The 12665-nt window shown below is 36.8% G+C and overlaps 1 long non-coding RNA gene across 1 annotated transcript; it reads left to right on the forward strand.

Moving 5' to 3' along the window:
• Positions 1 to 115: 115 nt before the first annotated feature.
• LOC148115200 (uncharacterized) lies at positions 116 to 3477 on the forward strand. The gene is made up of 2 exons (XR_015731909.1): positions 116 to 571; positions 2642 to 3477. It is a non-coding gene; the product is annotated as an uncharacterized LOC148115200 (long non-coding RNA).
• Positions 3478 to 12665: the final 9188 nt, after the last annotated feature.

A 12665-nucleotide genomic window follows, 5' to 3' on the forward strand; every position in this document is an offset into this window, starting at 1 on the left:
TGATTGGTTCGGCTCGTATCTAACGTCGTCCAGGACTGAAAGGCGATTGGCTGAGCTTTGTAAGGCGGGCCGAGAACACAGAATTGCCGAGGGTTACTGGTTTGCCGATAGTAGGAGCGCACATTTTGGGCTACGCTACAGTAATCGGTGGAAGTGCGTCTCTTTGAGATCTCTGAGAAGCACCAACAGTAGTTACCAACCGCCGGTTGTAGGTTCAGCCTATCACCGTCTTGGAAATTAAGTGAATATCGCAAATTGGAGATAAAGAGAGCGAAAGTTATAATAAAAACTGTATATTTTAGACATTAGTTACACCATATAAAAAGGTCCCTTCGCCTCCCTATACAGGGCATTACAGACTTCTCCGGTCAGCCTATTTTCCAAAGCACCAGAAGGCAAGACAAGAAACAATGGATGGAAACTAATCAAAGAAAGAAGCAACCTAGAACTAAGGAGAAATTTCCTAACAGCGAGAACCATAAACTATTGGAAGGGCTTGCCTTCAGAAGCTGTGGGTGCTCCATCACTGGAGGCTTTTAAGAAGAGATTGGACAACCACTTGCCTGGAATGGTATGGGGGTCTCCTGCTTGAGCAAGGGGTTATACTAGATGACCTCAAGGTCCCTTTCCAACTCTGTTACAGGTAGTCCTTGAGCTACGACCACAACTGAGCCCCAAATTTATGTTGCTAAGTGAATCATTTGTTAAGTGAGCTTTGCCCCGTTTTACGACTTTTCTTGCCACATTTATTAAGTGAATCACTGCAGTTAGAGTAGAATAGAATAGAATTCTTTATTGGCCAAGTGTGATTGGACACACAAGGAATTTGTCTTGGTGCATACGCTCTCGGTGTACATAAAAAGAAAAAGATACATTCGTCAAGAATCATAAGGTACAATACTTAATGACAGTCAATATAAATCTTAAGGATACCAGCAACAAGGTTACAGTCATACAGTCATAAGTGGGAGGAGATGGGTGATAGGAACGATGAGAAGATTAATAGTAATGCAGACTTAGTAACTAGTTTGTGACATTTGTTAAATTAATGTCAATTTAACGGTTGTTAAATTAACGGTTGTTCAGTGAATCTGGCTTCCCCATTGACTTTGCTTGTCAGAAGGTCTCAAAAGCTGATCAGATGACCCCAGGATGCTGCAACTGTCATAAATATGAGATAGTTGACAAGCATCTGGATTTTAATTAGGTGACCATGGGGATGCTGCCGTAAGTGTGAAAAACGGTCCTAAGTCTCTTTTTTCAGTGATGTAACTGAATGGTCACTAAATGATCTGTTGTCAGTTGAAGACTACCTATACTACGGTAGGTTGGTGCCTTTTGGAAGTTCTGGGATACAAATAACGGACATTGATATCTGTCCCATAACCTGTTCTGCTGGTATTTTCAGTGCAGTACATAAAGGTTCTGCAAATGAACCTTTCAAAGGTTGCAAAGTGCTACTTGAGTCCAGACAGACTCTTTTACCAAGGCACAGCAGAGCATTGAATAAAGTCATTGTTTTAGTGACTTTGAATTAGTGTTGCCTTTTGGCAACTGCCTGCAGGGCTTTTTTAGCAAAATATCTGAAGTGGTTTGCCACTGCCTCCTTCCTAGGGCTGAGAGAGGGACTGGAGCAAGGTTACCCAGCTGGCTTTTTGTTTAAGGTAGGACTAGAACTTAGGGTTTTTAGCTTGGAACTTCAACTACTACACTAGCTTTATGGCTAAAGCAGAACTTGAACTCAGTACTGGATTTAGCCTGATATTTCAACCACAAGTTTAAACTGGCTCTCATGAATAGGGTTAAGTGCCTAAAAAGTGATGTGCGCTAACAAATGCAAACCAACTCTCAGCATGCTGGCTCAAAAACAAGCTGCCTGGTAGATCTTTCACCTAGTTAGAAGCATGTATTCATAACTGAGCTCTCTGAGTACAAATAGATCATAAAAATAGATCATTATAAATGATATGTCAACTTTATTTTTGTCACTTCATTAATGCTATATTGTGGGACCTGTGTAGTAACTGCAACTCCTACTGAACCCCTAATCGGATACAAGGTATATGTAGGTACAACATAATTTATTGTCGAAATGAACAATTGAAATTTGGAATCTGAGTGCTTGCAGAACAGTCTCTTAAAATGCATAAATAGCAGTTGGCAATAGCATAATAACCTTTTGTACACATATATTTAAATTTATATTTCTGCATAAAAATGAAGCTACTTTTAAGATATTAAGTCTAATAAAATATTGGTTGATGACTTAAATAATCATTAACGTAGAAAATACTGCAAGTCAAATGTTACGTTTGTTATTAGAGGAGATTCTCTTAATTTTCATGAGCACTGATTATAGGTCATTTGAAAGATTCCTCTGTAATCAGTTTGATTAATTATAGTTATTTTTACCCATTGTTAAGAAAGGATTTTTTCTTTCCCCTTCTGTTGGATAAATTGCGATGCCAGCCTGACCCATAATTCAAAAGTGTATCTTGAATAATTATGTGAGACATTAAATTTGCAGACATCATAAAAGCATAAAATCATGTTCTTTGCAGTTCTGCTTGATATCCACTGAGTGGCAATAGATGTACACATAGGAAATAAAAATCCAATTATGTCTGACTTCTGCTCACAGATGGAGCAAACTGATGCAGAAGATCAAAAAGAAGAAAGATATGGACCCTGCCAGCTCGAGATCAAATATGGACTACATTTTATCCTAGCAGTTGAGATAAGATGGTAACGTGCTCATAGTATATCCCTGGGCAATATACATATTTTAATTAGCTCAACCAAAAGTCTTCATCTGAATGTAAAAACAGGCCTGCTGGATCAATCCAAGGACCATCTTATTTAAGCATTTTGTTGCTCATAGAAGCAAACCAAATGCCTATGTGGTACTCAACAAGTAGAAGGTTAAAAGCTACCTTTCTCCTGTATTCCTGAATCTAAACGCCTGCTGCCCCAATCTGAAGATGAGTTGAGTCTTCAGGACTAATAGACCTGAGTAGATATGATATTTATGAATAATCTATTAAAAAATTCCCCATTAAAGCCATCCAGATGAATAGCCAACACCATGTCTTGAGGTGATGAATTCTTAAGGGTTTTTGTGCACCATATGCATAATTTAACCTGTTTTAGATCTTATTCCTATCAGCTTCATTGGAAGGCTCCTGAAATTAATGTTTCAAAATACAATAAGATGCTTATTTCTCCATGCCATGTGTGATGTTACAGAAATCAATGAAGCTTGTGCCAGCAGTTGTCTTTTTTAAGTTGAAGATCCCAAATTCTCTCAGTTTCTGTTGAAAGAGCTATGTTTGTTTCCTGTAATTTTGATGCCCTTATTATACTTTTTTCAACTGTTGTATTGTATATACTTGTTTTTTCAAATGTGGTAGCCAGAGCTTTATACAATGTTCCAGATGCAATGTACATTGTATAACGAATTACAACTTTGATTGTTTTGCTTTGAGTCCATTTCCTAATTTATTTATTTTATTAAATTTTTATACCGCCCTTCTCCTGAAGGACTCAGGGTGGTGAACAGCCAGGATTAAAATACATACAATATGAAAATTAAAATAATTTTAAAAATAATTAAATCAATTTGGCTTCCCCAATTTAAAACCCCTTATCCATAAAATTAACCAATTAAAAATGTTAAGCCAGTCTGGCTTGCTGAAATAGAAAAGTCTTCAGAGCCCGGCGGAAAGTACGGAGGTCCGGGATCAGTCGTATCCCTGGGGGTAGCTCGTTCCAATCGTCCTAATGATTATGCTAACATAAAAAAGAGAATGAATGAATTCTAGCATGAAATTTGTCATTTTCACAGTTTCCAGTCATGCATGGAAACACACATTTCATATGATATCTACTACAGTTCCAAGGTTCCTTCCTTCATGTTAATCCCATCATTGTACATAGTTCTTGATTTAGTAACTATTCAAAGTTACAACAGCACTGGAAAAAGTTACTTATGATCATTTTTCACAGTTAAGACTTTTGCAGCATCCCCACGATCATGTGGTCAAAATTCAGATGCTTGGCAACTGGTTCATAATTAAAACGGTTGCTGTGTCCCAAGGTCATGTGATCATCTTTTGTGACCTGACAAGCAAAGTCAATGGAGGAGTCAAATTCAACAATCGTATTACTAACTTAACAGTGTGATTACTGTAGTGTAATTAATTAGTGTAGTGTGATTAATGTAGTGATTAGCAAGAAAGGTAATAAAATCAAGCAAAACTCAGTTAACAAAGATCTCACTTAACAACAGAAATTTCGGCCTCAATTGTGGTTGTAAGCTAAGGATTACCTGTATATGTAAATGTAGGATGTTTTGCCTTGATGTACAGATTTAAATTGGATCATGTTTGCAACTTGGTTTAAACATTCAACCAATTTAAAGAGAATCGTTAGACAGTTTTCTGCTTGTAACTTTTATTTCCTTTAGTAATTATTCTCCTTCTGATAGATTTAGTTTACTTTCTTGTAATTCAGCCATCAGTTTTTTGTCTGGGTTGTTCCGGTTCTCTTTTAGCATACAACTGTTCTTTTTGTTTGTTACAATCTCTTTTTTTGTCCTTTAGCTTATTAAAAGCTAATTGTCATTGGTGGGTTTCTACTGGTTCGCCCTGGTTCAGGCAAACCGGTAGTGAAGGTGGCGGGAGGCTCCGCCCACCCACCCAGACATCATCACAGACGTTCTGCGCATGCGCAGAAGTGCCATGCATGAGCGAAGCGAGCACACGCTCCCAGTTCCAAACCAGTAGTGAAGGTAAGTGGAACCCATTATTGGTGTGGGTGTGGGTGTGTGTACATATACGTACATGTACATATGAGAGCAGTTTGGTTTAGGCACCAGACTAGAAACCAAGGTACCATGAAATATTCTTCCACCATAGGCAGGCTGGATGACTTCAAGCCAGCCACACTCTCTCTGCCCAATTCATCTCACAGCTTTGTTACTGTGGATAAAAGCGAGAAAAGCATATGAGGTATGTTAGCTGCCTTGAGTTATTTATCAAAATAATATAAAGAGGAAAAATAAATAAAATGTAAATAAATTGTATGTATATATACAGAGTAAACTTCAGGAGCCCTTTATTGTCAGTTATGTTTGAAAATATTTGGAAGAACAAATAAAACTGATACTGTTCTTGCTGTTAATATCATCTGCCTCCCCAAGAAGAAAATGTAGATGATGGTTTTCAGAAACAAACTTTCAATATTCCTACACAAAACCACACCAAAACTCACAAGACATTATGCTTTCATAAGATGTCAGCCTTTGTGGATGGGGAAAGTTGCCATCTTCCCTTAATCCCAATGAGAAATGTGTAGACGTCTTTAAGGAAGATTGAATGTTCAATCTGGTTTGGGGTCCACACTGATATGCATGCTGAAAGTTGACAAGGATTAGACTTCTCATTATTTTTATGCTAAAGAAAGAAAAAAAACATGCAAACAGGAAACAATGTTAACATTATGCCTCCCACATCCCACCATGAACTGACCATCACATCTTCCCTACATAATTGAACTCCGGTCTGTTTGGAACACTCTCAATATCATCAGAGGCTTTGTCTTCCAAGACAGAAGTTGCTTCCTTGTTAAGAGCACTTTGTCCTCCCTTGCCACCACCATCTTCTACCTATGCCTGGTGTGGGGCACTATCTACAGATCCCAATGCAGTCTTTGGGATCATGAAGTCCAAATTAACATAATCAGATTAACTGCATGGAGCCATACATTTGAAAAGGACAAGGGGAGGGGTGGAAGAAACAAAAGGAAAAAAGTATTTCAACAAAGGGAAACCCTAAGGAGGACAGAAAGGGTTTATTGCTGTTAGGCTGCAGCGTTGAATGCTTTGCACCTGCATGGTGAACAAGTCCTCTTCTAACGAAGGACCCTTAGATGGTATTAAAACATGGGAGGGAGGAAAAGAAAAGAAAAACAGCCTGAATGCAAGAGGGACTGAATGAATCAGCCTGCATCCCATTAATTGATTTATCGGGATAGAAAATGTGCAAATGGCTGTCAGTTGTAAAACCGGCCGTGTGATTTCTACTCAGCATGGAGAGGAGATCAGCCAAGTAATCTGGTCTATTGAGATAAGAGTTTCGGAGCCTCTGCAACAGAGTGATAAGAAATGCCAAAATCCCAGTAGACATTTAGAGCTGCATTTTTTGGCATTATTTTTTTCAAACACAGCTGAAATACCGTAATTCTTCTATTTATAATTATAATCATTTTTATTCGTCGAGGAATAACACAACATCAAGAACAACAAAAAGAATTACATTTTTATGGTATTGGAAAATTAAAGTCCCAGCCAGGAACTTAGAAATTATTCAAATAAAATCATAAGACAGGACAAAATCATTCCTTCTCCTTCTTCCCTGCTCTTTCGCTTTGTTTTTGTGACTTAAAAATAAACTCCCAATATGCCAAAGAAAGAAGAGGACTACAGAGGGAAGCTGGCCTGCTTCAGGCAACAGATGTTAGGAGACCAATAAAAAGAAAGAAGCTTCTCAGTGTTCAAACTTCTGCTAATATTTTCTTGAGTTATACCAAAAAGGTTTCAGGTGTCAGAATGTGTTTGGAGAGTTTTTGCAAAATAACTAGTTTCTTGCTAATTTTGGAACGATTGACTGTTTTGTTATGAAGAATGATTGACTTAACCCCACTTGAAAAATTGAGTAGTGTTATTACTAGAAATTTCTGCATTTAAGTTTACTTTGATTATTCTACACCTTAACTAGATAATGTGCAGAAAAAAATAATAGTCAGCTGTCGTGCAACAAAGCAAAACACCAACCTCTAGAATCGCCTGTATACCCAAGACCTTTGCAACTCATGTAGGTATCAGAAGTTCTTACAAGATAAACATGATGAGTCGCTACAGAAAACAAAGATAAGGGAGAATGATAGAAAATATGCTAAAGAGCAGATTAAACCGGTAGAGTAACAGTTCTGCAGTTTATTTGGGTAACTAGGTATGGCATTATTTTGTAAATAATCAAAAAGGTTATGGGACTGTCTTTCCCTGGTAGTATCTGCATAGCCCGCTAAATTTAGCAAACTGGACATACTCAGGGTACCTTGGGTAAATAATGTCACCTAATGGGTCCCAGGAAGTGTACCTTCTTTTTGATGGAGCCTCCCCTATGGAAAAGCTTCCCATCCAAAATACGGATGGTCCCAACGCTTTTGGCTTTTTGCAAGACTGGCTCTTTCCCCAGGCAGTAGGATTGGGGTGTTAGTAATAGGGGCTTTGGTGTGGATATATGTGATTAATGATTTTGGGCTTTTACTAAGCTTCAGTGCGGTTTTATTTGGGATTTATGCATTTGTTTTGGTTTGATGGAAAGGCTTGCTTTTATTTTGCCTGTTGCCCATTGGATAGGGGTGCGTGTGTGTGTGTGTGTGAGAGAGAGAGAGAGAGAGAGAGAGGTATAAATAAAACAATCCTAGTTATCCATTAGGTGAGACCAATAGGAATTGATTTCCAATATTGCAGATTTGCTTCCAAGCCTCTATATATTATGGAGTAAGAAATAGTATGGAATAGATTGTATTAAAACTGAATGGATTATATTTCCATGGCATTTGTTCTATATTGGTGGTTATTTGGGGGGGAAGACCGATATCTACCACCTCCATTACTTCACAGTCTCACAGCACAGCCTAGGGATAAATCCTAAACAGGAAACTATCTTTAAAACAAAGTGAAGAAAATAGTCAGCACTATTAAGCTGCATTGGGAGCATGGTATGTGTGGTCTAAACATAGTTCCTGATTAACATCTGCATTTCTGTTTGTCATTCTGCTTTTGTGGCATTATATTTGTTAGACATAAAACATTTTTGCAAAAAGCAAGCTGTTCAGATACAAAAATATACACCTCATATTTAAATAATTGCATCGCAAAACCATCACAAATGACATCAGCAGATATTATAAACCCTTTCTTCATGCCTTCTTAACAAAAGCCAACTTAAAGGCTTTTTATGGGTTATATTTGAATCTTAGCATAGCATATGTAATCACAGTGTTAGATAATCTGTTACCTAATAGCTTACATTAGCTATTCTTACAGCTACTATTCTACTGGTGGGTGTATAATATCAGAAGGGTTATTAATAGGTAGCTAGACAAAATCAGAAAGATGTTCTAATGATTCCTGTGCAGAAGATAACCTTTCTGTGAATATTGTGACATATTGGGATGTGTTGCATACGTCTGGAAAAAATGTGAAAAAAATATTATTTAAGAAGTTACGTTTACCTGGAGCCTTGCCATACTTGGCCTTCTCTTGCATTAAAGTCAATTACTTAATGATCCCTTCCAATTCTATGATTTGGACAGGACTCCAGCTTTGGAGGTATGACCTTCCTATGCAGTATTTTATAGTTGGTTGCTAAGCAGCAGTAAAAAAAAAACATGGCAGTTGCTTGTTAAAATATACAACAGTTGACCTTTGCAATCTGGCTACTCTACATACACAAAAAAGGATGGGTGTATCTAAATGTTAAAGATCACCTTCACCTTCCTCCTCCCAGTTCTGGTTTAAGCACCTGCTGTTTTAAAAGTACAATCATCACTATGAAAAAGGATGTCTGAGGTGACTTTTAAATGACCTCTGACCTCAGGGGTCAAAAGTTAAGCTGTCTATTCACTTATTTTCTTTTTCTGGTGGCATGATAAAAGAATATATCAGATGTGTGCTGTTTACTGCTATCCTCACTTAGTCATCTCCGACAATTCTCTGATGGATTTTTTATTTACCTTTCTTTCCAATACACCCTCTGAAATGACTCACAGATACATTAGATACAAAACATACCTTTATGCCACCTACAAAGGAACCAAGATGTTTGATTTCAGGGTGCATAAGAGTTTGACTAACAACTGGATTTTATGTTTTCAAAAACTGGGAAGGCAAGAAATCAACTGTTTGTTTCTTCAGCCCAGTAGCTCTAGCGAGAATGTAGGTGCAATCTTCAACCCGAAGGCAGAGTGTTGTATGAGCAGCTATGATATCTCTTTTATGCTCCATTTTAACATTCTGATCTCATGCAGCCTTCATCATCTCATGCAGCTCATCATTGATGAGCCTTTTCGTTCTCACTCTCTTTCTAATTTTTGAAACATTTTGGTTGCTGAAGAAATCTAAAGACCTTGCTATCACTGAAGTGGCCTAAAATATTATTTGTTCTGTCATGGATTGACTTCTCTTATGAGCAATAAACTTCTATTTTTTAAAAAGTAAAACAGTAATATAAAGTGGGAAAAAAGTATATTCATTTAGCACTAGTGACTGCAAACCTTTATAAAGATCTCATACTTAGTAATTTATTCATTTCTTCCCAGTTTGCCTATAGTTACAAGGACCATTTGATTTTTATTATTATAACGGACATTTACTGCTAGTCCTCGGGATACAACTATTCAGTCAGGTTTACAATAGTGCTGAACTGATAATTATCACAGGTCCTCATAGTTTCAGCTGTTGCAAAGAGCCATCATCATATGATCATGTTTTTCAAGATTTTCTGCTAGCTTCTCACAAGCAAAGTCAATGAAGAAGTTGGCAGAAGTCAGAAGTTGCAATCACATGAGGTTCTTACTAAAAGATCAGCATGACCCTCCCTGAATGACAGCAACTGGGACAACCAGAACTGCCAGTACTAAATAACCTGCTCACATGACATTAGTCTTTGACTGTTCTGCTTAGTGACAACAGTCCCCACTGCAAAATATGCAGACTGAATTGTCTTGGTTTTTTTAAATTATATAATAGTGTTTGCTTTTAGATATTTTTTATTAGGATATGCATTTTTGTAAAGTTTCTCTTGGTTTTGCTCTTGAATTTTCCTTTGTGAAGCAGTTATAAACAACATTTTAATCCTTCTGAATTTTTTCCCCAGATTGGCCCGTTATGTTTTTCAAGAAAATATGGTTACTATACCCAAAGTAGATTTCTAGTACATATGGTCATAAAGATGGTTTCATGGTTGTTTTCAAAGTTATTTAATGTGTAATGTAAAGTATTAACACTATTTAATAAACATTATTTGAATATACAAATTAGCCCTCTTTCAATCTCATGTAGTAATGGACTACAGAGTTTGTATTTCTGAACTGATTATTTATTAATCTGCTTTATAGTGTTCCTATTTGACTGCTTAGCAAATTCAAAAGAATCTCTTTTCGTTGTACAGGATGGAGAAATGTGAAATGTGTAGATAATTGGTTTCTGCCTGACAAAAGTAATTCCCAGGAAACTAAGTAAAGAACCAATGCTGCCTTCAAATTAATGCTGTCTTCTTGCTTGCTTATCCACTGAATCTGTATACTTCTTTTTTAAAAATTGCAAGATTACAAAGCATCCCGTGTTTTTTTTCCTTGCAAAGATAACTTAATATTCACATGCTTCTGTTGTTTCCAATAGCAGAGAGAAAATAGAAAACCGGTTCAGCTCTTAACAAAATGTCAGTTAAGACATTGCGTTTTTAATATAAAAAAGACTGATTTTGCAAATCTTTTTAATATATTAGGATTAAATAGGGAAATGTACAAGAAAATATATAAAAGATTCTTGGCCAAACAAAGGGGGCTTACAAAACATAAAAAGTGCCAACAAAATAAATCTTTGGTAGAGACATTTAGTTAAAAACACACATTATATATTAATAGCAAGAAGATATACAGTAATAAAACGGTATACTTAAGAAATACTACATTTACTTTTCTCACTATAACATGAAATATTTACCTTTTGTTTTTGCATCAGAACATTATTTTAATTTAAAGAGAATTATTTTTTTCCCCATTCGTTTAGTGCATTTGGAAACTTTTAATCATCAGAAATAAAAGTTAAAATGGACAATGCCAATACAAACATGGATATTTTGAGACATAATTGAAATTATTTAACCAGTAAGCTGTACCATGTATAGATCTAACAGCAGTTTTAGAATTTCTTCATAAATTCTTTGCATTTTGCATTGTTGCTAAAAGTACCAGAATCTCATGAATCATTGTTAGGTTTTCACATATCAAATCTGCATATTTAACTACAGTCACAAAAGATGTGACTACAGTGTATTTAGACAATAATAATAATAACCTTTTTAATTATTTCCAACACGAGAATGCTGAAAAATATATAAAAGGGCTTGAGATTCCATCAGCAGGGTAACTGAAAATTGAACAGAACATAACTGTATTTTCCATGGCAAAAGAAAAATTGACTTCCAAAATGAATAGAATTTGCTTCTGAGACAAAAATTGGGACAAAGCTACCAGTCCATCTTGAAGGAAGAAAAAGATGGGCTCAATAGGTTGTCAATGTTTCCATTCTATTCCCCCTCCACCATGCTGTCCTTCCTTCTCAGTCTTCCTTCTCAGACCTAAAGACATATTGTTTCTAAGATTTCCCTTTTTTGTTCTTTTTTTAAATACAGTCATAATAATTTCTACAGTCGCTATTCAATTCTCAGGATTACATCTTTACTTCAAATGCAAAATTGTTAGCGTCTTAATTCAGCAAGATTTACTCTGGAATAAAACTTTCTGCACTAGGATTTCTACTGTCTTCATATGTAAACCTTGGGCCCCTGAGACAGTATTTTAAGATCCTCACAATTCTGGTAATATCATAGATGAAGGCTTTAAACTTGGGGAAAGAATTTGGCACCTGATAAACTTGGTCCTTTTTAAGGCGACCAGAATTCCAGAAAACCTCAAAAGGGGAGTTCTTTAAACCATTCCCAATCTTTATCACACACCCCTCCACTGATTTAAACCTTTTTCTTCCAATGTTAATAATTTAAGAAAGGAAATTTCAGGATTCATATATTGCACTAAGCCATGTTTTTTCTTAGCCAAAATGTGCTGAACGAAGACATCATTATTTCCTTTGCCCACAATGCAGGGGTGAAATCCAAAATTTTTCCCTACCGGTTCTGTGGGCGTGGCTTGGTGGGCATGGCAGGGGAAGGATATTGCAAAATTTCCATTCCCACTCCACTCTAGGGGAAGGATACTGCAAAATCTCCATTCCCTCCCCTCCTGGGGGAAGGATATCGCAAAATTTCCATTCCCACCCCACTCTGGAGCCAGCCAGAGGTGGTATTTGCCAGTTCTCTGAACTACTCAAAATTTCCACTACCGATTCTCCAGAACCTATTAGAACTTGCTGGATTTCACCCCTGCCACAATGCTAAGTCATAAGCCATGAGTTAGAAAATACACAATGACTGTTCATCCCACATCCATGTTAAAGGTCTACTGGGCTCTCCACGTAAAGAACACTGGCTGTTGAGCGCCATAGGAGTTGCAAAAAAAACGCCTTCCATTACGTCTTGCTTTTACTCTTTCTTTCCTCTATTATATCTTGCTATTACTCCTATGATTTTTGCCCCATCTTGAAATGATGTAAAATCATTCCTTGGAGCTAGAAAATAGCAGATAGTATAATCAGTGCAAGCTGTTTATTTCCTTCGCAGTAGCCCTATAAGAACCTTCACAACTTGGTGAGCACCCAACATCAGGGACTCTATGTCTCATTTGGCATTCAGCCATAATCTTACAGGTGGTAGCTTCATTTCATTGCCTGCTCAGCCAAGCACATACATTAAAGGTCA

Source organism: Pantherophis guttatus, chromosome 2 (genome assembly GCF_059756535.1).
Source record: "Pantherophis guttatus breed Tessera chromosome 2, ASM5975653v1, whole genome shotgun sequence".
NCBI lineage: Eukaryota > Metazoa > Chordata > Lepidosauria > Squamata > Colubridae > Pantherophis > Pantherophis guttatus.